This window comes from Rhinatrema bivittatum, chromosome 1 (assembly GCF_901001135.1).
Source record: "Rhinatrema bivittatum chromosome 1, aRhiBiv1.1, whole genome shotgun sequence".
NCBI lineage: Eukaryota > Metazoa > Chordata > Amphibia > Gymnophiona > Rhinatrematidae > Rhinatrema > Rhinatrema bivittatum.
The window spans coordinates 282,996,891-283,023,634 of NC_042615.1; the positions used below are offsets into that span (position 1 = coordinate 282,996,891).

Genomic DNA, 26,744 nt, shown 5'->3' on the forward strand with positions numbered 1-26,744 from the left:
TCAGGTAAGATCACTTGGAACGGATGGTTTGTTGGCCCAAGGGATATTGGAATTTCAATATTAGGCAGTCAGATTTACCTATTTGCTTGGCAGCAACTAGATCTAGGGCCGGTGAGAAACTAACGATGATAGTAACTCCCCCTCTATAGCCCATAGGTTGGGGTATGCAATGAATTCAGTGGTCAAATGAACAAAGTTGGGTGAGGGTAAGAGTTTCAGTTTCTCTTACTCAGGTCTAAATGAGACATAGGAGATGGAATTTGAATTTGTCAATAAAGTCTAGGATGAGGTGAAATTTACTATTGTAGAGTGTACATTGAGAAGGCCAAGCTGTAGAGATGGAAGTGCGATTCATTTAGGTCAGGTGCAGTTCATATGTTGTAGAGTGAAAGGGAGAAGATGCCTTGTTCAAAATTGTTTAGGTGGGAACTCTCCTGCCCCAAATCACCTGTACAAATAGATTAGATTTGTTAAAACACATTATGGTGGTGGTTATGACACACAAAACCCAAAAGAATAAAAATGAAAAGACATTTCATTCAAAACCCCCTATAGTCATCAGATAAAAATCACACAGTGACCCTTAACTCCCACTACAGAAACTGTCACTATAACATAAGAACATAAGATTTGCCATACTGGATCAAACCAAAGGTCCATCAAGCCCAGTATCCTGTTTCCAAAAGTGGTCAATCCAGGTCACTTATTCCAGGGATAAGCAGTAGATTTCCCCAAGTCCACCTTAATCATAGTTTATGGAATTTTCCCCCAGGAACTTGTCCAGACCTTTTTCTAAATCCAGCTACACTATCAGCTTTCACCATATCCTCTGGCAATGAATTACAGCTTAATTATACATTGAGTAAAAAAATATTTTCTCTTATTAGTTTTAAATCTATCACTTAGTAACTTCATGTTGTGTCCCCTAGTCTTCGTACTTTTTAAAAGAATAAACAATCGATTAACATTTACTCATTCTACTCCACTCATTATTTTATAGACCTCTGTTATAGCTCCACTGAACCAAAAGTTAGGGATGTGCAGAGGGACCCTGTACATTGCATTCGGGATTCGGATTTGTCGGGGGGCAGATACGTTGCATTTGGCAAGGGGGGCCCCCGAAACGTACATGCGTTAATTCTTATTTGTTTCCTGGCTAAAATTGAATTAAGTACAACTCCCCACCCTCCTGACCCCTCCAAGACTTACCAAAACTCCCTGGTGGTCCAGCGGGGGATCCGGGAGCCATCTCTTGCACTCACACCCTTGGCTGCCGGTATTCAAAATGGCGCCGATAACCTTTGACCTTCTTTGTCACAGGGGCTACCGGTGCCATTGGTCAGTCCCTGTAACATGGTAGGAGCACAAGACAGCGCTGGCCATCCATTGCTCCTACCATGTGACAGGGGCTGACCAATGACACCGGTAGCCCCTGTGACATAGTAGGTCAAAGACTATCGGCGCCATTTTGAATACCGGCAGCCGAGGGTGTGAGTGCAGGAGATGGCTCCCGGACCCCCTGCTGGACCACCAGGGAGTTTTGGTAAGTCTTGGGGGGGGTCAGGAGGGTGGGGGGTTTGTTTAAATTGGCTCCTTTAGACGGCCGAATAATTCGGTGAAGATTTGTTGTATTCGTGGGGAATCGTGATACGTTTCGCTTCCCCATGAATACAACGAATCTGGCCCTATACGTTGTGGATTACTAATACGTAGGAAATGAATGTACACCCCTAACAAAAGTCCTAACCTTTCCTCATAGGGGAATCTTTCCTTTCCCTTTATCATTTTGGTTGCCCTTATCTGTACCTTTTCTAATTCTGCTCAATCTTTTTTGAGATGTGGTGACCAGAAACGCACAAAATATTCAAGATGAGTTTGCAACATGGAGCAATACAGAAACATTATGATATTCTGCCTTATTTACGCCCCCCCAGGGCTCCTAGAATCTGCCTTATTTACGCCCCCCCAGGGCTCCTAGAAGCCGACCCCTCTCCACTCATCGAAATTATAGCCAAACATATCGACTCCATCTTACCCGCTATCATTTTAGGAGATTTCAACATCCATGTTGATTCTCCCTCCCCATCTTCCAATTGCGAAGCCCTACTTTCCTCCTTCCAGGCTATGGGATTCAATCAAATCATAAATAATCCCACCCACAAGGCAGGCCACACGCTTGACCTGATATTCACTAATGAAACCATCTCGCCCATCTCCCCACCTTCCTGCTCCCCCATCCCCTGGTCAGACCACTCGTTGATAGTTACAAAACTAGCCATTAATCAAAAACAGACCCCTGTTGCTTCCAAATCCTCCATCCAATTCAGGAAACCTTGTTCAATGGACGCACTCAACAACAGCCTTGCCAAAGACCTATCCAAACTGGACTTCACAGATGCTGATACCGCAATTAATTCCTGGCAAACAATCACACACGCAGTAGCAAACTCAATTTGCCCATTATCCTCAAAAATTATCAACCCAGCACGCTCGAACAAAAAACCCTGGTTCTCTACGGAATTAAGAAAACTCAAACAAGACCTACAACACAAGGAACTACGCTGGCGGAAAGACCCCTCCCCCACATCATTGGCTACTTACAAAACAGCAATGAGCTTCTACAGAACATCGATCACCCGCACCAAACGAGATTTTTATGCCAAAAAAATACACGGTTTCCTATACGACCCGAAAACGCTCTTCTCATATGTGGCAGCCCTCACCACTCCCACTTCCCCTACCTTCTCAGAAGAAGAAGCCCAAAACAAATCTACAGAGTTGGCGATTTTCTTTGACAACAAAGTCAAAAACCTACTTGGCCCACTGGCAACATCCAACAAATCATCAATAGCCTTACAACCCCCCAGCCAAACTCCTAGCCAAAATCCATCCTCTACTATTCTTAAACAGACGCTAGTATCTCTTGAACCTACATCATCCCTGGAAATAGAATCGATTATCAAGAAAATGAAACCCTCATCTCACCCTCTAGACCAAATACCAACCAAACTTCTCCTCACCATTCCTAACACCATTGCCAGATCTCTGGCAGACATCATAAATTGTTCCCTCAATCAAGGATCTGTCCCTGACTCCTTAAAAATTGCTTCGCTGAAACCCTTACTAAAAAAACCCAATCTGGACCCAGCCAACCCAGCAAATTTCCGCCCCATCGCAAACCTACCTTTTATAGCTAAAATAATGGAAAAAACTTGTCAACTTCCGTCTCACCGACTACTTGGACTCCCACAATATCTTATACCCTTCTCAATTCGGTTTCAGGAAACGCCTAAACACAGAATCCCTCCTTCTTTCTTTAACGGACACCATCCTGATGGGCCTTGACAAGGGACAATCTTACCTCCTAGCCCTACTCGATATTTCTGCGGCGTTTGACACGGTAAATCACGACATCCTCATCAGCCGTCTAATGGAAATAGGCATCTCTGGCTCTGCACTGCTCTGGTTTAAATCCTTTCTGAACAACAGGCACTACAAAGTTAAAATAAACGACAAAGAATCCCACCCCGTCCCATCAAAACAAGGAGTACCACAGGGCTCTTCTCTGTCCCCTACCCTGTTTAACATATACCTACTTCCTTTATGCCAGCTGCTCAATAGCCTCAACCTCACCCATTTTATATACGCAGACGATGTGCAAATCATAATCCCCATCTCGGACCCCATCTCCTCAACTCTAAATTTCTGGAACGACTGCCTACATGCCATCAACCAGCTTCTCACGAATCTCAACCTGGTCCTAAATACGTCCAAAACGGAACTCCTGGTTATCTCCCCTAGCGATAACCACCCCTTCACTAATAACACAATAACCCCACTAGCAAGCCATGTCAGAGACCTTGGGGCCACCCTTGACTCCAGAATGAATTTCAAAAAATTCATTAACACTACAACTAAAGAATGTTTCTTCAAGCTACAGGTCCTGAAGCATCTAAGACCGCTCTTACACTTCCAGGATTTCCGTTCTGTGCTTCAAGCAATACTGTTTTCAAAGATTGACTATTGCAACGCTCTTCTACTCGGTCTCCCCGCCTCTTCGACCAAACCTCTACAGATGCTGCAAAACGCAGCAGCCAGGATCCTTACAAACACACGGCGCAAGGACCACATCACACCTATCCTAAAAATCTTACATTGGCTTCCTATTCAACATAGAATACTGTTCAAAGCTCTCACTATCATCCACAAATCGGTCTACCAACAATCCTCTCTCCAACTCACCTTCCCTCTGGAACTACTTACATCTTCAAGACCAATAAGAACTGCCTACAAAAGTAAGCTCAAGGCCCCTCCCAACAAATCATCAGTTCACAACTCCATCCACAAGCGAGCTTTTTCAACAGCAGGTCCTCTACATTGGAATTCGCTTCCTCAAGACTTACGCCAGGAACAATGCCATTTAACCTTCAGAAAACTTAAAACCTGGCTGTTCACACAAGCCTATCGTTGAAGGATTCCATATTAACCAACTCTCTCTCACCCTCCAACCCACCCTTCTCCCTCCCCGCACTCCCAAACTTTTTTCACTTTTTTCCCTTTTCCACTCGCAACTCAACCCACCCTTTTCCCTCACCCCCGCCACTCCTCCCATCTGACATAACATGTATATTCCAGCTGTATATATTCCATATATATATATTTCCATGTATATTTCCGCTGATTATAATCCATGTTTTCTGTATTATTAATTTATTGTTTTATGTTAATTTATAGTTTGTAATTTTGTTAACTTATTGTTCAATTACTTAATTCTGTCCTATCTTCCGACATCCATGTTTTTACTCTCCCTGTTTTAATGTAACTTCTCTTTTCCACTTATACGTTAATTGATTTTTCCCCTTGTTCTAATGTAAACCGGTACGATAAGACCTGGTCTTGAGTGTCGGTATAGTAAAAGAAGTTAAATAAATAAATAAATAAATATTCTCTGTTTTATTCTCCATTCTTTTTCTAAAAATTCCTAGCACTCTATTTGCTTGCTTGGCTGCTGCTGTTCACTGAGCATAACATTCCTATGTATTATCAATGATAATGCCCTTAACTATTATGGCCATAGTGTCTGAACAGACCTGGTGTGCCAGTAGTGTAGGATCAATGGTCTCAACAGACCTTGCCCTGCTAATGAGCTTCAGTGTAAGTGGGAGGGTGTTAGAAGGTGAGATGTTCCTCAATGGGAAAAATCATTGGAGAAGCAAGTCTGCCATCCGCAGTCTGACGGTGTCACCTCCTGTTCCTTTCGTGCCTCTTCTCGCCCTCGCTCCACCCTCTCTACCTTGGGAGCAACTCCCTTCGGCTCTGACGGACAGATTCAGCTGCGGCTTCTTCCTGCCTCTTGGTCCCGATGTCCCCTGGCTGGCTTGACGCTACGGATCCGCCATGTTCCTGATGATGTAAGGGCGCGCGCGCTCCAGACTTTGTACCAGCAAGGGCATGAACTTCGGGGGCGTCTCCCCGTAGTGACATCATCCATTTCCACTTTAAAAGGTCTTTGTTTACTAACCTCTAACGCGTTAGCAAGAACTCCAACAGGACTTGTTTCGGTAGTCCACGATACTTGCAACAACGATCTGAGTCAGCGAGGGGAATCTTTCTCCACTGCTCGGCCTTTTCAAACTTACCAGGAGTACCCACTCCACGGGGGCTCCACTCTCTCTTCTTGATTTCAGATTGCCAAGATGGGATTCAGTACTCGTTCCTCGAGGGCCTATGTCCCTGAATACTCTGAAGACTCCTCATTGTCTGGAAGCGATCGCAGATGTGAACACAGTGAGTTCTATTGTGGATAAGAATCGGCACTCGCTACATGAGGGCCTACATTCCTATAGCTCTGAAGACTCCCTTCCGTCCAAGACGTTATCGCAGGTATGGAGATCAAGAGTTATATTGGCAAGATTGCAGATAGGAACTGGTACTCGCTCCACGAGGGCCCAAATTCCTAGAATCCTTTACAGACTCTCTTTTACTCTAGAAGCCATTTCATATACAGCTATTGTGAGTTCTTATTACAGACTGTTATAGGAACCAGTGGTCGCCTACAGCTCCTGTTCCTGAATGTACTGAAGACTCTGTGGCATAGAGACCATTGCAGACATCTACTATTGTGAGTGTACCATCTTGTATCCAGTATACCCTGTCTACTCACTACTTCTAGTCTCTCTCTACAGCTCAGCAACCCAGAGATTATATTCCAGTATCAGAAGGACTTCAGCCTGCCGGACACATCGACTCACTACTGCCACCACTGGTGTTTCAGCTTCCAGCCTAATAAAGAACTATTTGAGTTTATTTCATATTCTAGCCTAGCCGGTGGTTCCTCTCAGGATCTCCTCCTGGGGGTGCTGTTATCTGCCATCGGCCCAGGGATTCACCATTTCCTCCAAGTGGTCATTCCTTACACTACTGTCACTCTATGGGAGCCAACCACTACTGACCACTAACACTGCTTACGGAAGTATTATATAGATAGCTAACTTCTCTTTCTATGGGACTTGCCAGCAGCCTATTTATAACAGATTGCTACTCCGTATCGGAGGCATGATAGATTGCTATCTCAGTAGCGAAGTACAATATACCTATTGTTAGCTCCTCTCCTCAGAAGAGTATCATTGAACAGACTGCCAATTCCTCTTCCCTGGGCAGTTGATCCATAACAGATTGCTACCTTCTTCTCTTACAGGAGCATCTAATAGCAGTTCGCTAACAGATTACTAACTCCGCCCTCCTGGCAGGGTTAGCACTACAGATAGCTAACTCCTCCCCTCTGGAGGAGCAGATCATGACAGATTGCTAACTCCTCCCACTTTAAGGAGGAAAGCAGAACAGATTGCTAACTCCGCCCTCCTGGCAGGGTGAGTGATAACAGATTGCGAACTCCTCCCCTCTGCAGGAGGAGAGCATAACACCTCCCCACAGAGTGGTGCTAGTGGGGGTCTTTCTTTTCATAAAGAAGTTTCTGGAGAGGCACCTTTTCCTAACTGAGGAGAACCTGGAGAAAGAAAAATTCCTGTCCAGTAAAGGGGCTTGGACCCAAGGTTGGGGACTCTGTATTTCCAGGAAAGGAAAAGGTCCTGGGGTTCAAGAAGATGTTACCAGGATCAAAGGTTGTTTGAAATTCCTTATCTGTCTTGGAAGAAGGCACTGAGACAGAATTTTGTCCTTGGTGGGAGTTTTGGGGAAAAAAGAGCTGTCCATCTGAGGACGGGATCCTGAAGAGTTCCTGTTGAAGAGGAATCATCCAGAAGCTCCTTAGAGAAGCTGCTGAGAGGAAAAAAGAGAGCTGCCTTCACTGCTGGTACCTGGGAGGGCCCAAAGGGAGGAGGGTCCCTGTCCCAAGAGCTGACCTGTTATGGTAGGGCAGTGAATGTGACAGAGATTTATTTTGTTTTGTTTTTGGATTTTGTCTTGCCATCAGTACCAGCAAAGTACTTTTCTTTTGAACAACAGTTTTTAAAGTACATGCGGTATTTTCTTTACTTGTATAGGCTGCTGTTCAAAAGAGCCCCAGTGAATAAAAACCTTAAGGGCTTTGAAGAGTTAAATCTTTTCCCCTCCTATGTGGCAAATCTGGGAGGCTGTAGGGCCTGCGCTGGTCCATGTGTCTCCCCATTTTCCCCTCTGCCCAGAAATGGATTGGGAAAGGGGCTACAAAAAAATGGTGCTCAGCAATGAGGGGCTCTCAAGCGTTTGGGGGCATTTGAGATATTAGGAGATGTGTCCCCTGACTGGGGAAAGGACCCTGGAGAATTTGAAAAAGTTTGGAAGTTAATGGACCATAGAAGTTAATGAACCCATAGAAGTTAATGGAACTAAGATGGCCACCATGCCCATCCAAGAGGGACAGGGAGAGGAGAAGAAGCCTCATGCTACTCATCCAGAGGAGGAGATGACGTCATTCCAGAACAGGAGTTCTTGCTCTGACATAGTATCCAGCCAGACAAGTATATGTGGGACCTACCCCCCCCCCCCCAAACATGGTACAAATGCTTCAGTTATGGGTTGTTAGAGGCTGCAAGACTATGAAGATCCTCATTCTGTTAACCCAAGAGGCCAAGGAGTCAGGCCCAGCACCACTGGGTGCTCAAACTGTGCAATTGCACAAGGCAGTACACCCGGTGGAGCGGCATTGGGAGCAGGGAGAGGCCTGCGAGGCTGCTGGTGGACTCATATCTCACTGGCAGCCTGAAAGAGGAATCAGCCCATGAAGCCGCCAGTGAACCCCATCTCATTGGTGGCCCAGAATAGGAAAAGTCCTGTGAGGCCGCCGGTGGACCCCATCTCACCGGTGGCCCAGAAGAGGAAGAGGCCCATGAGTTCGCCAGTGGACCCCATCCCATCGGCGGCCGAAGAAAGAAGAAGGAGCCCAATCTCCTACTCCTTCTCGGTGCCAGTGTTCTCTGTACATAAGAAGATAAGAAATTGCCAGGCTGGGACAGACCAAGGGTCCATCAAACCCAGCATCCTGTTTCCAACAGAGGCCAAATCAGACCACAAGAACCTTTCAAGTACCCAAAAAAGGTTATGCACCACATTTATTTTTGGCAGAGGGAGAGCTAATTTGCCTTTAGTAGTCCCTGAGTGGGAATTGAATGCTAGATTCCCTGGTTCAGGACCCATTGCACTACCAAGATGGCTACTACCAAGATGGCCACCATCTACATCCCCATCCCCATCCCCATCCCCATCCCCATCCCCATCTATGCTGATCTAGTGCATCTTGTGATGCACTAGATCAGCATAGAGGAAGTGCTAGTCTTGTGCGCACGGGTCGGCACACGAGGAGGAGTAGCGGAATGGCTCCCGGTGGTATGTGTGTGTGCGTGTGAATGAATGAATGAGGGCCTTACTAGGGTGTGGGGATGTGGTGTGTGTGAATGAGAGCCTGACCTGGGGGTGTAATGTTTGTGAATAGGAGCCTGACCGGGGGGGGGGTGGGGAGGTGACTAGGAACCTGTCTGGGGTTTGTGTGTGTATTTCTGTGTGCATGAGAACCTACTGGGATGTGTGTGTGTGTGGGGGGGGGGGGGGGGTAGAAATCTGTCTGGGGGGGTGCGTGTTTGTGAATGGTAACCTGTCTGGGGTGTGTGTGAATTAATGGGAACTTGTCTGGTGTGTGTGTGTATGGGAACCTATTTGGGGTGTGTGTGTGAGTGAATGGGAATCTGTCTGGGGTTGTTTGTGTGTGTGTGTGTTAGGGGTGTGCATTTGTTTGCAATGTATTGGCAATCTGCAACGTATATGCCATATTTGTTGTATTCGTGGGGGTCACAAAACGTATGATAAACCCCCACGAATACAATGTATCACTAACGAATAAACTCCCACCCTCCTGACCCCCCAAATACTTGCCAAAAGTCCCTGGTGGTCCAGTGGGGGTCCTGGAGCGATCTCCTGCACTCGGGCTGTCGACTGCCGGTATTCAAAATGGCGCCAATAGCTTTTGCCCTTACTATGTCACAGGGGTTACCGGTGCCATTGGACGGCCCCTGTCACATGGTAGGAGCATTGGACAGCCGGCGCCATCTTGTGCTCCTACCATGTGACAGGGGCCGATCAATGGCAGCGGTAGCCCCTGTGACATAGTAAGGGCAATAACTATCGGCGCCATTTGAGTACTGGCAGCCGACGGCCCGAGTGCAGGAGATCGCTCCAGGACCCCCGCTGGACCACCAGGGACTTTGGCAAGTCTTGGGATGGTCAGGAGGTTGGGGGTTGTAGTTAATTACATTTAAAAGGTTGGGATGGGGGTTTTTTGGGAAACGAATACATATGTAACTAATGAACAGATCAGGGTCCCCCGAGAATGGATGCAACGGATTTGGGTCCCATGAATACCGAATGGGATGAATCCATCCCTGCTGCACATCCCTAGTGTGGGTGTGTGTGAAAAAAATTTGTGCTGCCTCACTAATCCATGCCTTACTCAGGAAGACTGGAAATAAAAAGTTTTCAGGTATGGAGAGCAGTGAATTTTCCATCCTTATTAGTTTTATTTATTGCATGTCTATGTCAGCCATTTTGAAATAATTTATTGCTGTTTGGGGAATATTTAAAATTTTGAATTAGCTCTTAATTATTTGATGTTATTCTATTCCTTAGATCATTATAAAAAGAATATTTCCAAGTATGGTTGTACTAATATGATTGATTTATATTCATTGATTTTATTGTTTGATGAATGATTTATGAGGACCGGTGATATTTCTGTTTCTCCATTGCTGCATTGCATACAGAGTCTGGCTTGTTGCAGTTTCCGGTTCAGTTTCTGTTTATAATTTATAGTCTCTTCATTCTGAATTTGGTAAGAGTAAGTCTGTGTTCTGCATGTTTAATTGAGGTGGGGTATTCTTTGTTAAAAAAAAAACCAAAAACTAGGGCAGCAGAAATGCTAGCACTGGCCCTGCAAGGAGTCAACAAAGCAGGAGTTATTGGTGGCCACCATTAAGTGTAGCCTGCAGCCTGAGCTTCTGCCATTTTCCATGCTTAACTCTGCACCAGGTTGCCGGCAGCCTGTCTTTCAGCTCTTGGCTGTCCAGTGGAAAACCGAGATTACAGAAAAGAGCTGTAATCCAGCATAACAGGCCTGTACCCTGTTTCACTAGGGCAGCGGTATTCACGTCTTGAGAGCCACAAAGGGCTTGGGTTTTCAGGATATCCCTAATGCACACTGTCTTGATTATATGCAAATTTATGTCATGCTTATTCTTTATGGATATCCCGAAAACCTGGCCCATTTGTGGGCCATGAGGACCGGAAGTAGATGCACCAGGGTAAAACTAGAGATCAAGTAGGATCTGTGAGGTATAGAAAATGACAAGACTAGATGGGCCTTGCAGCCTTTATCATCCCTCATATCTATGTATCCATGTTTCTTTTCCTCTGTGACTGGTGAGCAAAAGGATGGAACACAAAATACTATGTTTAAAATCTTTCTTTGTGAAACGGGCCTTACATTTTGTCTGTTTTTATGGTTATTTTTCTTTGCAAGTGAGAGTGATCAAAAAGTCCCAGATATACAAAGAACAGCTTACCTCAGCTGGAACAGTAATTGCGTTATACATAGATAAATCAGCGTCAGCTACTGGCAATCCTCCTGCTTCCAGCAAGGTTTAGGCAGAATACATCCCCAGAGTAAACAATGCTGCTTGTATAAGGCTGAAACCATGCCCCTTGGGAAACAGTCAAATCACACTAAAGGAGGGAAAACTGCACTTAGAAAATAAATATACATAATGCAAAAAGCAACACAATAATATACGGTATTTACATTAAAAATCATTTGCTCATTTCTCTATGCAATATTTCAAAACTGATCTGCAAGAGTCAGGAAAATGTGTGTGGCAGCCTTTTTGCTTGTTTTCATTCTTTGCAGAATTAAGGGGCTTGTCCCATAATCTGGAGGGAGATTAAGTAAAACTACTGCAGTAGCATATAACTTTAAAAAGGGGGACTATGATAGCATGAGGAAATTATTTAGAAAAAATAAACTAAAAGGAGCGGTTGCAAAGGTTAAACTTTTACAGTGAGGTGTGTACATTGCTAAAAAATACCATCTTGGAAACCAAGATAACATCTACTCCATTCATTAAAAAAGATTGAAGGAAGACCAAACAACTGCAGCCATGGCTTAATGTCCAGGTAAGAAAGGCAGTTAAAGCCAAAAGGCCATTTTCAAAAAATAAAAAGCAGATCCAAATGAAGAAATTAAACAAGAGCATAAATACTGGCAAATCAGATGTAAATGAGGAAAATAGGGATGCACATAAGTACTAGCTGTTACGCCTGTCAGTAGCAGACAGCTGCGACCACTAATGTTCACCTTTTTCTTTGCTGCCTTGTCATCACTGGGGAGAGTGGCGGCCTCTGCCAGCTACCGCTGACCTTCCTGGCGTTCCCGGGACAGCATGGGCACTGCTGACCGCCATCTTGCCTTCGGGATCACTTAGGCGAGCGCACGCACAGGCCAGTCTTAAGCACGTCGTGGCGGGAACCTCGGGGGCGTCTCCTCTGGATGACATCTTCACTCTGCTATACTTAAGCTGGCTGTCCCTGCCTATTGACAAGTTAGCAAGAAGTTCCCTCGTTGCTGAATCCCCTCCAGTCTTAGAGACTTCTGGTTCCAGTTACTGCACTTCGGCGTGAGACGCTCTGGGTACCCGCTCCTCGGGGGCCTTTCCTCGTCTCTGGCTATCTGCTCCTCAGAGGGCCTTTTGCCTTGGACTGTTGTCTGTTCCCGTTCCCTGGGACCTCTGCTGGAACTACCACTCTGTGAGTACCTTGACTCCACGGACCACTACTATACCAGCCTGATTGTGGAATCCTCTCCGGTGTATCCCGTGCCTTGGGCCACTACTGTATCATTTCTAAGTGAGCAACCACTCCAGTGTACCCCATTACTGCATCATCGCTATAGGACCCTTACCCATGTTCCTGTACCTCGGGCCACTACCACACCATCTCTGAGTGAGGAATCCCTCGGTGTACCCTGCACTGCAGGCTACTACCGCATCACCACTATGGAGAGACTTCTTCGGTGTACCCTGCTCTGCAGGACACTACTGGATCTCCACGTCTGAGGTATTCCCTCTGGGTATACCTCTCCACTCTGATCTTGTTACTTCTCCTGCACCTCCCGCTCCATGGGCTGTGCTTTTCTACCTCTCTAATAAATACTAGGGATGTGAATCGTGTGCCCGATCGTTTTAACGATCGGGTTCGGCTGGGGGGGGAAAGCCGGCGCTACCTTTGCCCTCACTATGTCATAGGGGCCGACGGTCAGCCGATGCTGCCCGTGGCCCCCCTGGACCACCAGGTATGTGTAAAAAGTTTTTGGGGGGTGTCAGGAGAGTGGGGGAGGCTAAGGGGGTGATTTTAAAGGGTCGGGTGGGGGGGTTTTTATCGGGCCATCGGCGCCATTTATATTAGTGGCAGCCAAAATGGCGTCGATGGCCCGAGAGCGGGAGATCCCCCACTGGACCACCAGGTAATTTAAAACATGTTGGGGGGGGGGGGGTTTTTCTGGAGGGTGGGGGATTTGTTTTAAAGGGTCAGGGTGGGTTTTAGGGTTGTTTTGGTGTGCAGGTTTTCCCGCCCTCCCCCGATTTACGATTTTTCACGGATGGGGTGAGACGCTCTGCCACATGGTAGGAACAATGGACGGCTGGCGCCATCTTGTGCTCCTACCATGTGACAGGGGCCAACAAATGGCAGCAGTAGCCCCTGTGACATAGTAAGGGCAAAGGCTATCGGCACCATTTTGAATACCAGCAGCCGACGGCCCGATTGCAGGAGATCGCTCCAGGACCCCGCTGGACCACCAGGGACTTTTGGCAAGTCTTGGGGCGGTCAGGAGGGTGGGGGTTTATTCGTTAGTGATACGTTGTATTCATGGGGGTTCGCCATGAATTTCGTGACCCCCACGAATACAACGAATATGGCATATACGTTGTGGATTGCCAATACATTGCAAACGAATGCACACCCCTAATGTTTACTGCCCTTCTTATAGTAATGTAGCAATGTAGTAATGATGTTTCTCTTAAGGGTAGTAATTGCCGCTCCGTGCAGTTACCACAAATGTTATGATTAGGGTAGTAATATTTAGAAATTTAAAAAAGATAGCAACTGTCAAACCCATAAAAAATTACTACTAGCAACATTTTTACTGGATGAGGAGCCTCTTGAAAATTCAGGCAATGCTTCTTGACATGCTTTGTTCTTGGACTTGACTTTAGAAGCAGTCCTGTGCTTTTATTCCTTATGTCTGTGTATCAGTATCCTAGACCAGAAAAGTCGGGGTCCACGTTGGTTGCCATCTGAATCCAGCTCTCCTTCCTCCCACCCCCACTGCCATCAAATCAGAGAGAGATGTTGCAGTTCTGTCAAAAGCATCAAGGTAGTAATCCCCATGCATTCTGTAAGAGTAGTAACCTCTGCACCATATAGGTTATCCTCATGCACCTTTTTCTTTATTTCCACCCTCTAGCCTTTAGGGATCCGCAGTATTTATTCCATGTCCCTTTGAATTCTTTGACTGTTTTTGTCTTCACCACCTCCTCTGGAAGGGCATTCCAGACATCCACCACCCTCTCCGTGAAGAAATATTTCCAAATGTTGGTTCTCAGTTGTACCCCTGGAGTTTTATTTCATGCCTCTAGTTTTACTGTTTTCTTTCCAATGAAAAAGATTTGAAGTTTGTGAACCATTAAAACCTTTCAGGTATATGGGGGTCTGTATCATATCTTCCCTGCACCTTCTTCTTCCATGGTATTAATATTTACGGCCCAATTTTAAACAGGCCATGCGCCAAAAAAAGGGGGATTATGTGTATGGCTGGGCCTTGTGCATTTTCGGAAGGGCCGAAGTGCCGGGTGTCTCCAAATGGGCAGGCTGGGGGCGTGGTCTGGGCGGGAAGGGATGGGCCGGGACAATGCCATTAGCCGTTGTCCCGGGGGAAGTGGGCGCCAGGTCTACTGCTGCTCCAAAGGAGCAGCAAGGTAAAAAAATTAAAAAGAATTCCAATAGGTATGGGGTAGGGGTCAGGGAGGAGAGGGAGGAAAGGGAAAAAGGTTGAAAGGTTAGATAGGGGTATAGGGAAGTTCCCTCCTGGTCTGCTCCTTAATTGGAGCAGTCTGGGAGGGACCTGGGGAAGCCCTACTCATGTCACCGCACATTGCTTTGAAAAATTCCCCCCTGTGCGCACGAGTCGCAAGCCGCCCACACATGAGCACTCAGATTTTAAAATCCGGCACACATGTGCATGCGACCATCAGTTTTATAACATACGCTTACACCGGGAACCGCATTCACATTAGGGATGTGAATCGTTTTTTGACGATTTAAAATATCGTCCGATATTTTTTAAATCGTCAAAAATCGTTAAAGAGTGCGATACAATAGAAATTCCCCCGATTTATCGTGAAAAATCGTTAATCGGGTTTGTGTCCACTAACGGGAGTTATTTGGGGGGGGGTCGGGAAAACCGGCACACCAAAACAACCCCTAAACCCACCCCGACCCTTTAAAACTAATCCCTTACCTTCCCCCACCCTCCCAAACCCCCCAAAACATTTTGTCAAGTGGAAGCCCCAGGACCGATTGCCCGCTCTCGGGCCGTCGGCTGCCACTAATAAAAATGGCGCCGATGGCCCGATAAAAAAAAACCCACCCCGACCCTTTAAAACTGACCCCTTAGCCTCCCCCACCCTCCCGACCCCCCCAAAAATGTTTTAAAATTACCTGGTGGTCCAGTGGGGGCGCCGGGAGCGATCTCCCGCTCTCGGGCCGTCGGCTTCCACTAATAAAAATGGCGCCGATGGCCCTTTGCCCTTACCATGTGACAGGGTATCCATGCCATTGGCCGGCCCCTGTCACATGGTAGGAGCACTGGATGGCCCTCACCATTTTTAAAGATGGTGCCGGCCATCCAGTGCTCCTACCATGTGACAGGGGCCGGCCAATGGCATGGATACCCTGTCACATGGTAAGGGCAAAGGGCCATCGGCGCCATTTTTATTAGCGCAGCTGACGGCCCGAGAGCGGGAGATCGCTCCCCACACCCCACTGGACCACCAGGTAATTTAAAAACATTTTTTGGGGGGTCGGGAGGGTGGGGGAGGCTAAGGGGTCAGTTTTAATGGGTCAGGGTAGGGTTTTTGTTTATCGGATTGGGCGCAGCCAATAAACAAAAAACCAATCGGGCCGGACGATAAAAATTATAAGATTTGAATCAGAACCGGAACCGAACCGATTCCGGTTCCGATTCACATCTCTAATGCACATGGGCACATGTGCACGGGTCTTAAAATCGACCCCTTAGATCCTTCAGCCTATCCTCATAAGTCTTCTGATAGAGACACCACATCAGTTTGATCATCCTTCACTGGACCCTCTCCGTCCTGTCTCTATCCTTTTTGAGATACAGGCTCCAGAACTGAACCCAGTGCTCCAAGTGAGACCTCACCAAGGACCTGTACAAGGGCATTATCACATCCTTTTTCCCAATGGTCATTCCTCTCTCTATGCAGCTCATCATTCTTCTGGCTTTAGCTATTGCCTTGACATTTTGCTTTGCCATCTTCAGATTGGCAGACACTATTACCCCAAGGTCCCTCTCTTGGTCCATGTGCATCAGTTGTTCACCCCCATCACATATTGCTCTTTTGGATTAACACACTCCAGGTGCATGACTCTGCACTTCTTGGCATTGAATCCCAGCTGTGAAATCTATGACCACTCTTGAAGCTTTCTTAAATCACTTTTCATTCTTTCTACTATAAAGTCGAACCTTAGGATTTTTGGTTATGATGCACTGGCTAGGGACTGAACGCGGGTCAACTGCTTGGAAGGCAGCTATGCTCACCACTATAGCATGTTCTTCCTCTAAGTGATTACTTGTGGTACCTGCACATAAACATGTCCATTTAAATGAATCCCATAATGCATCTTTGGAATTGCTGGTCCCTCACTTTGGAATGAGCACCTGGCATCACTCAAAGCACCTTGCATCACTCAAAGACTTGTTATGTTTTAGAAAATTATTAAAATCACATCTTTTTCTTTTCTGCTTTTGCCACTTGTTAATATCGATTGGGTAAAATTAGTTACATCTGTTATTTGTTAGCTGTGTATTGTAGGTTTGTGTGGTCATCCTATATTGTAGTTATGTTATGTTATGTTTTGTTGTTAATTTTGCTTTATGGTTTTGATTGGTTGCTACCTATGTTATTGTATGATACCAGATAATTATGTATATAAACTTGTTACCTGCTAAGCTCTGTGGATCAGCGGATTATATATTTTATAAATAAATGAGAGATGCCTCAGTTCTCTCACCATTCTAATTTGCCCTCCTTTGTACCTCTCAAACTCCACAAGGTTTTTTTTGACATGAGGTGACCAGAACTGCATGCCGTATTCCAGGTGTGGTTGCACTAGAGTTCTATATAGAGGCATGATAATATCCTTAGATGTGTTATCAATGATTTTCAAAATTATCCCTAACATACGGTTGGCTTTTTTGGCCACTGCTGCACACTGTGCTGGTGGTTTCAGCGCGTGGTCCACAGTAATTCCAAGATCCCACATGAAAGCAATTTCCCAGAGTGGACACCAGCAGCATTGTATACTAGCAAATTGGATTTTTTTCTACTAATGTGCATTAACTGGAGAACATTCTGGGAGAGAGGGGGGGCTATTCTGCCGGGATGGGCTCCATCTTAACCAAAGAAGTACCAGGGAGGAAACTGACTGTAAAATGCTGAAAGAGATTAGACAGGTTAATAAAACTAACAGCACATTAATAATGAAAGATTTTAATTACCCCATTATTAATTGAGTAAATGCCACATCAGGACATGCTAGGGAGGTAACGTTCCTAGATTCTACAAATGATTGCTTCATGCAGTAGTTGGTCATGCAACCAAACACATGGGGGAACTACTATAGATCTAGTTCTCAGTGAAACATAGGACCTGGTGCAAGGGTTAAAGGTGGTGGATAACACAATAGCGATCATAATGGGCTTAGTATTCAAACAGCAGATAACCGGATAAGTAGGACATATCTGGCTATTTAGCGGCTGCTGAATATCCGCTCATGTTTAGTAGCTGCTAAATAACCAGATAAGTCAGCTACCTGGCTATCTATTAGGTGGACAACTTTGTGGGCGGACAGTGGGCAGATCGGAGCGGCGCTACTTATCCAGATAACTGATCCGGATAAGTAGCCGAATAAGTTGTCTGACTAAGTTAGACCTGCTCAATAGCAGTTAGCAAAAAATTAAACAGAGCAGTTCCCAAGGTTAAAAGTTTGCCTGAAGTATGGACATTGCTTAATAATGCCTTCTTGGAAGATAAGAAAAAAATGTATTCCAGCATTAAAAAAACAACAGTCAATAGCTTAAACTTAATGAGAAAATCACAAGGAGCTAATGAAACTGATTCAGGAGGGGGGCTATACTGTCTCTCCAGCTCACACAAGATAACAGATGAACCACTGCATTGTCTGCTACTTGTAGCTTTCTTACTGGTTTTTTTTGGCAATCCAATATAGTTTAAGTATCTTACTTTAGTCAATGGGTGCAATAACAGCGTGAAGGAAAGTAGCAAATATTATGTCATCAAGAAAGGCTCAATTCTGCAGTAGGGTTCTTAAATGTAAGAACACTGTTGACACCACTGTCAAAACGTGTGGCTCCATTGATAAATGCTCATCTAGCAGTATACATTACCCAACAGTGAAAAGATTTTTTTTAAGAAAGATATTAATTCCCTCAGTCACAGAAATAATAGACAACTGCTTGCGTTTAACATTCCCTTGGCATCTAAACCACAGCTTTTCAAATTTATCCAGATTCAACTTAAGTTTATTAGCTCTTTCTGTACCAGATCAAAATCATAGCTAACGTTATTGTACCTCCTAACAGCTTCCTCATACTGGTCACTCAAAGGTATCTCCAGTTGTATACCATCTGCAAAACAAAAAATAAGTAACCCCAAATTCCTTAATGGATCTTGTTAGAGGTTGAGTGAGCCCACACTTCAACAGCTGTAGGGATATATCTCATGTTTTACCACTAATATGAATTATAATAGCCATATACAGGCCAAATACTGACAGGCCCCAGACACTGTCACAGCAAGAGAAGGAACTTTGTCCAGGTGAACTTTAAAACCTTGTCTTTGTGGAAAATGAAGAGGCCTTGTCCTGATACACTGAAGGATACCTTATCAGATGTGCCTGTTTGTAGGGGCCTGTTTAAATAAAGAAACCAGACAGAAGGACAATATGACTAAAGCATAAGCAGGAGTCATGGTTCTACCAAAGCAGAGTGTAGAGGTCATAAAGACCCCCACCCTTGAAAGGAAAGGGGGGGGGCAGCCTGAGACAGAGGAAAACACTCTGACTCACAGCTTGGCATACAGATGTGGCAGTTGTCCCCTCGAAGGAATGGGAGGGGGGAAGAAGACCTGCAACGTGGTAGAACCCCCCGAAGTAATGGGGAGGGGGGGGGAAAGACCTTCAATGCGGCAAAAGACCCTCTACTCACAATGTGATTATGCATGAGCTTATGCATATTTATCAGCTGAGAAGTATAAGACAGGGGGCAAAGAAGGAAAAAGGGCAGAAGCCACGGACCCCCCTGGGAGAGTGACCCTGAAACCAAAAGGAGGAGAAAGGCAAGCGAAGGATCCCCTGAAAAAGAAAGGGAGAGAAAAAAAAAAAGAGAGAGGCACAAACCCTGGGAGAAAAGCCGGAGAGCCGATCCTGAGAGCGACCCTGAAACTTGTGACGAAGCATCCCTGAAAGTGAAAAGGGGGGCCAGAAACAGACCAGCCCTCCCTGCTCTCGAGAAGGGAGAAAACTAGCTGTGGTTAGGTGATCAGAGAGAGGAGACCCCAGCTCAGATGCGGAGAGTGATGGAGTCATAGACGGTGAAGGGTGAGAACAAGCCCAGACAGCCGGCAAGCAAGAGAGCCAGAAGCTAGTCTCCTTCCTGGACAGCCTGCTCGCTCTGCCAGTACCAAGCCCAGAAAGCAAGCCTCTCCCCTGCCCATATGTTCCAGCTCTCCAGATGGAGCCTGCTTCAGAGGTGAACAGAGATATCACCTGAAGTCTGGACCCAGGATGAGTAAAGTTAGCCTTATGTATTAGCATATTAAGCAGACTAAGGTATATGGCATGTTTTGTTACCACCCATGATACAGAACTTTCTTTAGGGAAAACTGGTGCTTAGTGGCCAGAATATTAGAGATAGGAATTGTTATTATTTTCTAAATGCTATGTCCTGCTGATAAATAGAAGTCTATTTCTGAGGAGAATACACGTTGTTTTTTCCCTTACTTAGGATCGCAAATAAGGTGAGAGGGCAGCTGGCAGTGTCTTGTAGCAGACAGACCCCTGCACCCCTAAACCTGCTTACACACCAATGCATACCTTTTGGTTTTAGTTAGATAGAAAGGAAGTGAACCACTGCAATGTTGTTTACCTTCCATGATATGCTGGGATATGTAGTCTTTTACCTTTCTTCTTCTCTGGGGGTTTCCTTTTTTACCTGTATCGCACCACCTAAGGAGGTATTTCCCTCTCTCTAGATTCTCTACTAAAAGGGATATGTACACCAACACAGGAATCTGCTATTTTTGACATGGCAGTATATTAGTTTTCATAACATGGCTTATGTTTTCTGTGGGTTTGGATCTAAATGTCAGGTAAGTATACGGTAGGCAATATCATTCAACTAGTAGCAAGGACATGGAGATTTCAGTGTAAATGATGGGGGACAGATCTGAAGTTTTTACATTCTTACCTCTAGTGCGATATAGCAAATTCCCTTCTGAAATGGAATATCCTGTATTTGGGGACTGGAAAGAACTTGTTAAAGTTATGATGAATTACGAGCTACTATGTACTCTTATGATCAGCTGAAGTTGCAATAGGATATCCTATATGGGCAGCTATATGCATATCTGAAGTTTAGACATAAAAATCATCAACAACAATGAACAGGATTGTTCCAGCAGGATACTTGGACTGGTGCTTTTCAATATATTTATAAATGATCTGGAAAGGAATACTATGAGTGAGGTGATCAAATTTGTAGATGACACAAAATTATTCAGAGTAGTTAAATCACATGCGGATTGTGATAAATTGCAGAAGGACCTTGCAAGGCTGGAAGACTAGGCACCAAAATGCAGATGAAATTTAATGTGGACAAGTGCAAGGTGATGCATACAGGGAAAAATAACCCATGCTGTAGTTACATGATGTTGGGTTCCAAATTAGGAGTTACCACCCAGGAAAAAGATCTGGGCATCGTAGTGGATAATACATTGAAATCATCAGCTCATTGTGCTGCAGCAGTCAAAAAAGCAAACAGAATTTTAGGAATTATTAGGAAGGGAATGGTGAATAAAACGGAGAATGTCATAATGCCTCTGTATCGCTCCATGGTGAGACTGTACCTTGAGGGCTGTGCACAGTTCTGGTCATCGCATCTCAAAAAAGATATATTTGTACTAGAGAAGGAACAGAGAAGGGTGACCAAAATGATAAAGGGGATGGAATGGCTCCTCTATGAGGAAAGGCTAAAGAGGTTAGGGATGTTCAGCTTGGAGAAAAAAGGACTGAGGGGACGTTTATATTTTTTTCCCCAGAGCAATTAAAGCTTTATATTGATTCTCATAGCTCCCCACAGCATACCGTATTTTCAGGGGAATAAAGTAATTATTCTGCTCTCTTAATTTAGGTTAATGCCCTGAATTATATTTAATCTCTAATATTCTCCTTGAAAGTTTGCCTCCCACTGGTTTATTATTAGGTTAAAAAAAAAAAGTGTATTAATAACTTTGTTTAAATATTGTTTTCTCCTAAAGTATGCAACATGTTTCCTGTTTACTTTATGATACAATTGTATTAGAAAAGTCATAAATAAAGAATTAAAAAAAAAAAAAAAAAAGGACTGAGGGGAGATATGATAGAGGTCTATAAAATCATGAGAGGACTAAAACATGAATCGGTTATATACTCTTTCAGATAATAGAAGAACTAGGGGGGCACTCCATGAAGTTATCAAGCAGCACATTTAAAACAAGTCAGAGAAAATTATTTTTCACTCAACGAACAATTAAGCTCTGAAATTCATTGCCAGAAGATGTGGTTAGGGAAGTTAGTGTTGTCGGGTTTAAAAAAGATTTGGATAAGTTCCTGGAGGAGAAGTCCATAAACTGCTATGAATCAAGTTCACTAAGGGGTGGATTTTAAAAGGGCCCTCGCGCGCCGGCGGCCTATTTTGCATAGGCCGCCGGCGCACGTAAAGCCCTGGGACGCACGTAAGTCCCGGGGCTTTCGAAAAGGGGCGGGAGGGGGCGTGTCCGGGGGCGTCCCCGAAATGACGTGGCGTTTCGGGGGCGGGCCTGGGGGCGTGGTCGAGGCCTCCGGACCAGCCCCCGGGACCGGAGGACGGACGGGGCTACCGGCGATGCGCGCAAAGTTACGCCTGCTTTCAGCAGGCGTAACTTTCCCAACAAAGGTAAGGGGGGGGGGTTTAGATAGGGGCTACGCGCGTATCTTATAAAATCCAGCGTACTTTTGTTCGCGCCTGCTGCGCGAACAAAAGTACGCGCTTGCGTATTTTTTAAAAATCTGCCCCTAAGGAAATAGCCACTGCTTATTACTGGCTTTAGTAGCATGGGATCTATTTAATGTTTGGATATTTGCCAGGTACTTGTATCCTGGACTGGCCACTGTTGGAAACAGAATACTGGGCTTGATGGACCTTCGGTCTGACCCAGTATGATAACTTCTTATTTTCTTATCTAGATGATATGCTGAGACAAATGGGAAAACTGGGCGACAATCTGCCTTATAGGTATAAAATGAGGAGGACTAATCAGGATTTAGAAATGCTGAGAGAATTAAGTAATTATTAACAAGAGGAATTAGGCCAAGAAATATTTCCAGATGAAAAACATCTTTGTATCCACATTTACAATGTCCATAGATGCAACATTTAAGGAGGCAGTTCAGAATTTTACATCATAGCTATAGATACCCTGTCAAAACTCAGAGAATGAGAATAACCTACTGGTTTTTGCAATAAATGCCAAATTGACAAGGGAAATTATTGTACACAGTTTTTTGTTACATTATAACAGGTCGATTTTAAAAGCATTGCTCGTCCACAGCCCACCTATGCACGTATTTGGACATTTTTGCAATTCAGATTTTAAAAAACCAGAAAAAATTCATGCATATGTATCCATGTGTGTGTGAGGAATTAGGGGGTACAAAGGGGTGGGGAATGGGTGGGGCATGGACATTCTGGGGCGGGACCAAGACTTATGCGCATAACTCCAAATTTTAAAAACCGAACCCGCAGTGCACGTAAGCTGGATATCCACGTAACTTTACTGCTGCTCCTGAGGAGGAACAAGTCTGGAGATCTCGGGTTGTAGGGCTTATAGAAAGAGCGAGAGGTCCTGGTCAACTGGGCCGTGTGCAGGATGACGAACCAGAGCGGTCTGAAAGACCTCGCTATTTTCTGGGCAAACTGGTGGATCAATTGGAAAACTGGGAATGTGCCTCGCATGATTATGCTTTAAAACTCACTGACCTACGCACATAAAAACCTTGGTCCTATTGAAGACACACGCACGCTAGCTGTGCTCGAGTAACCTCTTAAAATTAGAAGCATACTTACGCGTGGTTGGTGCATTTTAAAACACTTTCGCGCAGGTGCTCAGACAATAAAAAATTCTAGCGGATCCTTGCTCACGTGCTGATGTGCGCCTGTATGGGCCCACACGTGCTCTTTTTAAAATCGGCTTCTATGATTTTTGTCTTTTGGGATGATTTCCTTAAGATACCGTAATTGAAAAGGTAATATCCATTCATTTGCCACTGCTGTTAGGCTGCATCAACTATATAAAAGCTTATTGAAGAAAAATGTAATTCAAATAGGATTGCTTATTGCTCCATGCTGTAGCAAGATTCCTCCTGTTTGCACATTAGAAGGTGAATTTTAAAAGAATTGCATGCATAAAAATCTGCATATAGGCATGTAAGTAGCACATATTCGCATAATATGCTGTTTTATAAACCTAAAACTACACGTGTAAGTAAGGGGCCACTAGTAAATTTGCGTATGCAAAAAATGGGTGGGTCTTGGGCATTCTGGGGTAGTGCCAATATTTATGCGAATAAGTTGCCATTTTAAAAGCAATTTACACATGTTAATTTGGCGTTTAGTCGCATATATTTACACCTACTTTACATCTGGAGTAAATGATGGTATACATCTTAAAAGTGAAATACTGACTGGGTGGGGGTCTGGGTGAAATGGGGGGGACTTCAGACTGAAGAGCAAGGAGGGTCTCAATGACCTGCAAATGGACTCAGAAAACTGGTAGGTAAAACTGTAATTTCATTGCCACGTTCATATTAGAAACTCTTACCACTTACATGACTAAAAGCCAACTTTCATGGGGGTAAATACAAGGAAATTATGCAGGGAAAATCTCCACACCTATATTTTTAAAGTTAGATGTAAATATTTGCGAGTTTAGAAGTTGTGCAATACCTAAACAGATGAATTCTGATTTATCCAGTTAAATATTGAAAGTGATACTTATTCGAGAGAGCTCCAATTTACCCAGTTAAGTAACAGCAAAGTCACTACTTAGTCAGATAAGTCTTAAAAGTGCTACTTATCTGGCAATGTAATTTATCTGGCTAAGCACTGCTTTTTGGACTTATCTGATTATCTTACTTAGGGGGGTCATCATTTATCAAAGTGCTATATGGCGTTTTCACATGCAAAAATGCCTTTAACGCATGCAAAAGCACCATAATGTTTGGTGTGATGTAAATGAGGAGAGAGAGAGTGAGAGAGAGCTATAATGCCCTCACGCTAGATAGTTATTTATATCTCTATGGGAGGCCCACCTAGTAACTCAAGGTGAGGTTTAGGTATTAGTGTAGGGGTCAGGGGCCACTTTGACATTCAAAGTGAGTCGTACGAAAAGAACAGTGCTCTCTTGTGAAGATTTGATGACCTTTGGAGTGAGGAAACTCACCCAAAGATGAGATTTGTGCAATGTTCTCTCAACCTAGCTTGATGGACTCTCTACCTGGGTAACATCGAGATAGGTTGAGAGAACATTGCACAAATCTCATCTTTGGGTGAGTTTCCTCACTCCGAAGGTCATCAAATCTTCACAAGAGAGCACTGTTCTGTTTGCACGTCTCACTTTGAATGTCAAAGAGGCCCCTAACCCCTACACTAATACCTAAACCTCACCTCCAGTTACTAGGTGGGCCTCCTATAAATACCTATCTAGCTTTAGGGCATGTCAGCTAGTCTCTCTCTCTCTCTCTCTCACAGTGCTAACCACATCTCTTTTCCTACCATATGCAATATTTAGTGCATTTTGATAAATCCAGACCTTAGCCAGATAAGTGGTGTTTTAAGATGTATCTGGCTAAGAAGCAACACTGGAAAATATATGCATGTGTCTGTTAAAACAGCAATTTGTGTAACTGTTGGCCTAGGAATGCTCCTAGATTGTCTCTTTTTTACACATGTAAATGTGTGCGCAGAAGTGGAAATGCACGCGTATTATGGACTTTTATAAAATATGGACTAAGCAAACCGATGCTACTTACATGCGTATATGCTAATTTTTACATGCAGAACATTTTGAAAATTCACCTTTAAGGTTGCAACAGATGTCATTTTCAATGCACGTAGAGAGATAGGATATTCTAACTGAGCATAGAAAAGATCCAAATTAATATATATTGACTTGGGAGAAGCTTTTCCATACATTAACATAGATAATTAAAGATCATTTGAAAGAAGTGAATTACAATAAGTAATGGTAGTGGTTGTGGATATTTACTTTCTCCTTGATTTGCAAACATAATTTTGTGTGTGTACTGTTTGATTAAAGTTGATGTGCTGAAATTGAAAAATAAAAAGAGTGTTATCATTTCACTGACATTTTATAATGATAGGTACATTTGTGAGTTATTTTGTTATTGAAATCTGAGAAATGTACTTGAGTATGCCATTTGCTATTATACTCTGGTTAAAATAATATTAATTAGAAACTAAAAAGGAAACACTTTCTTTTTGTAAGTATTGAGTCTAATATTTCCCCCATCCTTCATGTGTTTTCTTATCTTTGCCTGAGGAGAACACCTTGAAGGCAGCATCCAAGATCTGTCCATTTCTAATTGTTTCAGCAGTGGGGATGCCCCAGTCAACATCTGGCAGATTAAACTTTCTCACCAGCACCTCCTCCCCCTTCACTGCACTCTGTAAATCACACCAGCATAGATGAAAAAAACACCATCTCGAGAGGGAACCCACATCCCCTCCTCTTTCCAGTTACCGCCTGCATTTCTGTTGCTCTAATATCCAATTTTTACATAAAATGCTACTCTTCCCTCGTTTCTGCTGGCCCTGTTGTTCCTGGCCAGCTCAATATGGAAACACAGATCCTTCTTTCTACACCAGCAATGCTGACAATACAGTGGGTATCCCTGCTAGCCAAGGTTCCTGGTAGGCATTCCATCCCCTCTTTTATGTCTGACCTAGCAATTTCCTCCTATTTTATGCACCTGTGTGGCTATTTTAAAATAATGCTGGCATGTATGCAAGTGTATGTACATGTGGAACACAGTTTTGTGTACACTTGTACACGCATGGCAAATAGGCATTCCGGGGGATGCGGCTGATGCGGGTTTGGGGTTTCCACGTCTTCTTTTGATTTGTAAAAGCATATACCTGAAAGCATGCACAGTAAATTACGCCTGCTCCCAAGCTCGTAACCAGCACAGCCCATACATTTTCAAACAACTTAATGCACATGAGTTTACTTTGCAAATTTAAGCTTAAAGCTTGGGGTACATTTTATCAACAGACTGTAGCCCTACACAGGTTACTGAACATTACCCTCTAAATGGGCACTTAAAAACCCACTTAGTGTACATGAGAATGATTTTGTGTCCTGTAAATGGCTTTTCACAATGCAGTGTACTCAAAAAATGAAACAACCGAAAGCGAAAAGAAAAAAAAAAAAGTTATGAAGCAAAGAAAAATGTTTTGGCTACGCACCCCGAATCCCAAGTAGAGCCCTCTTATAAAGAGGAGACTTAGGGTAGGATTCACAATCAAAGTGAAGCAGCTTTATAAACAAGAGGGGCTTAGAGAGGGCATA

General features: G+C 44.3%; 1 protein-coding gene across 1 annotated transcript in view; it reads left to right on the plus strand.

Moving 5' to 3' along the window:
* LOC115087992 (dedicator of cytokinesis protein 2-like) overlaps window positions 1–26,744 on the plus strand; it is a 1,829,205-nt gene that overhangs the window by 480,712 nt on the left and 1,321,749 nt on the right. The gene's annotated exons all lie outside the window — the stretch shown is intronic.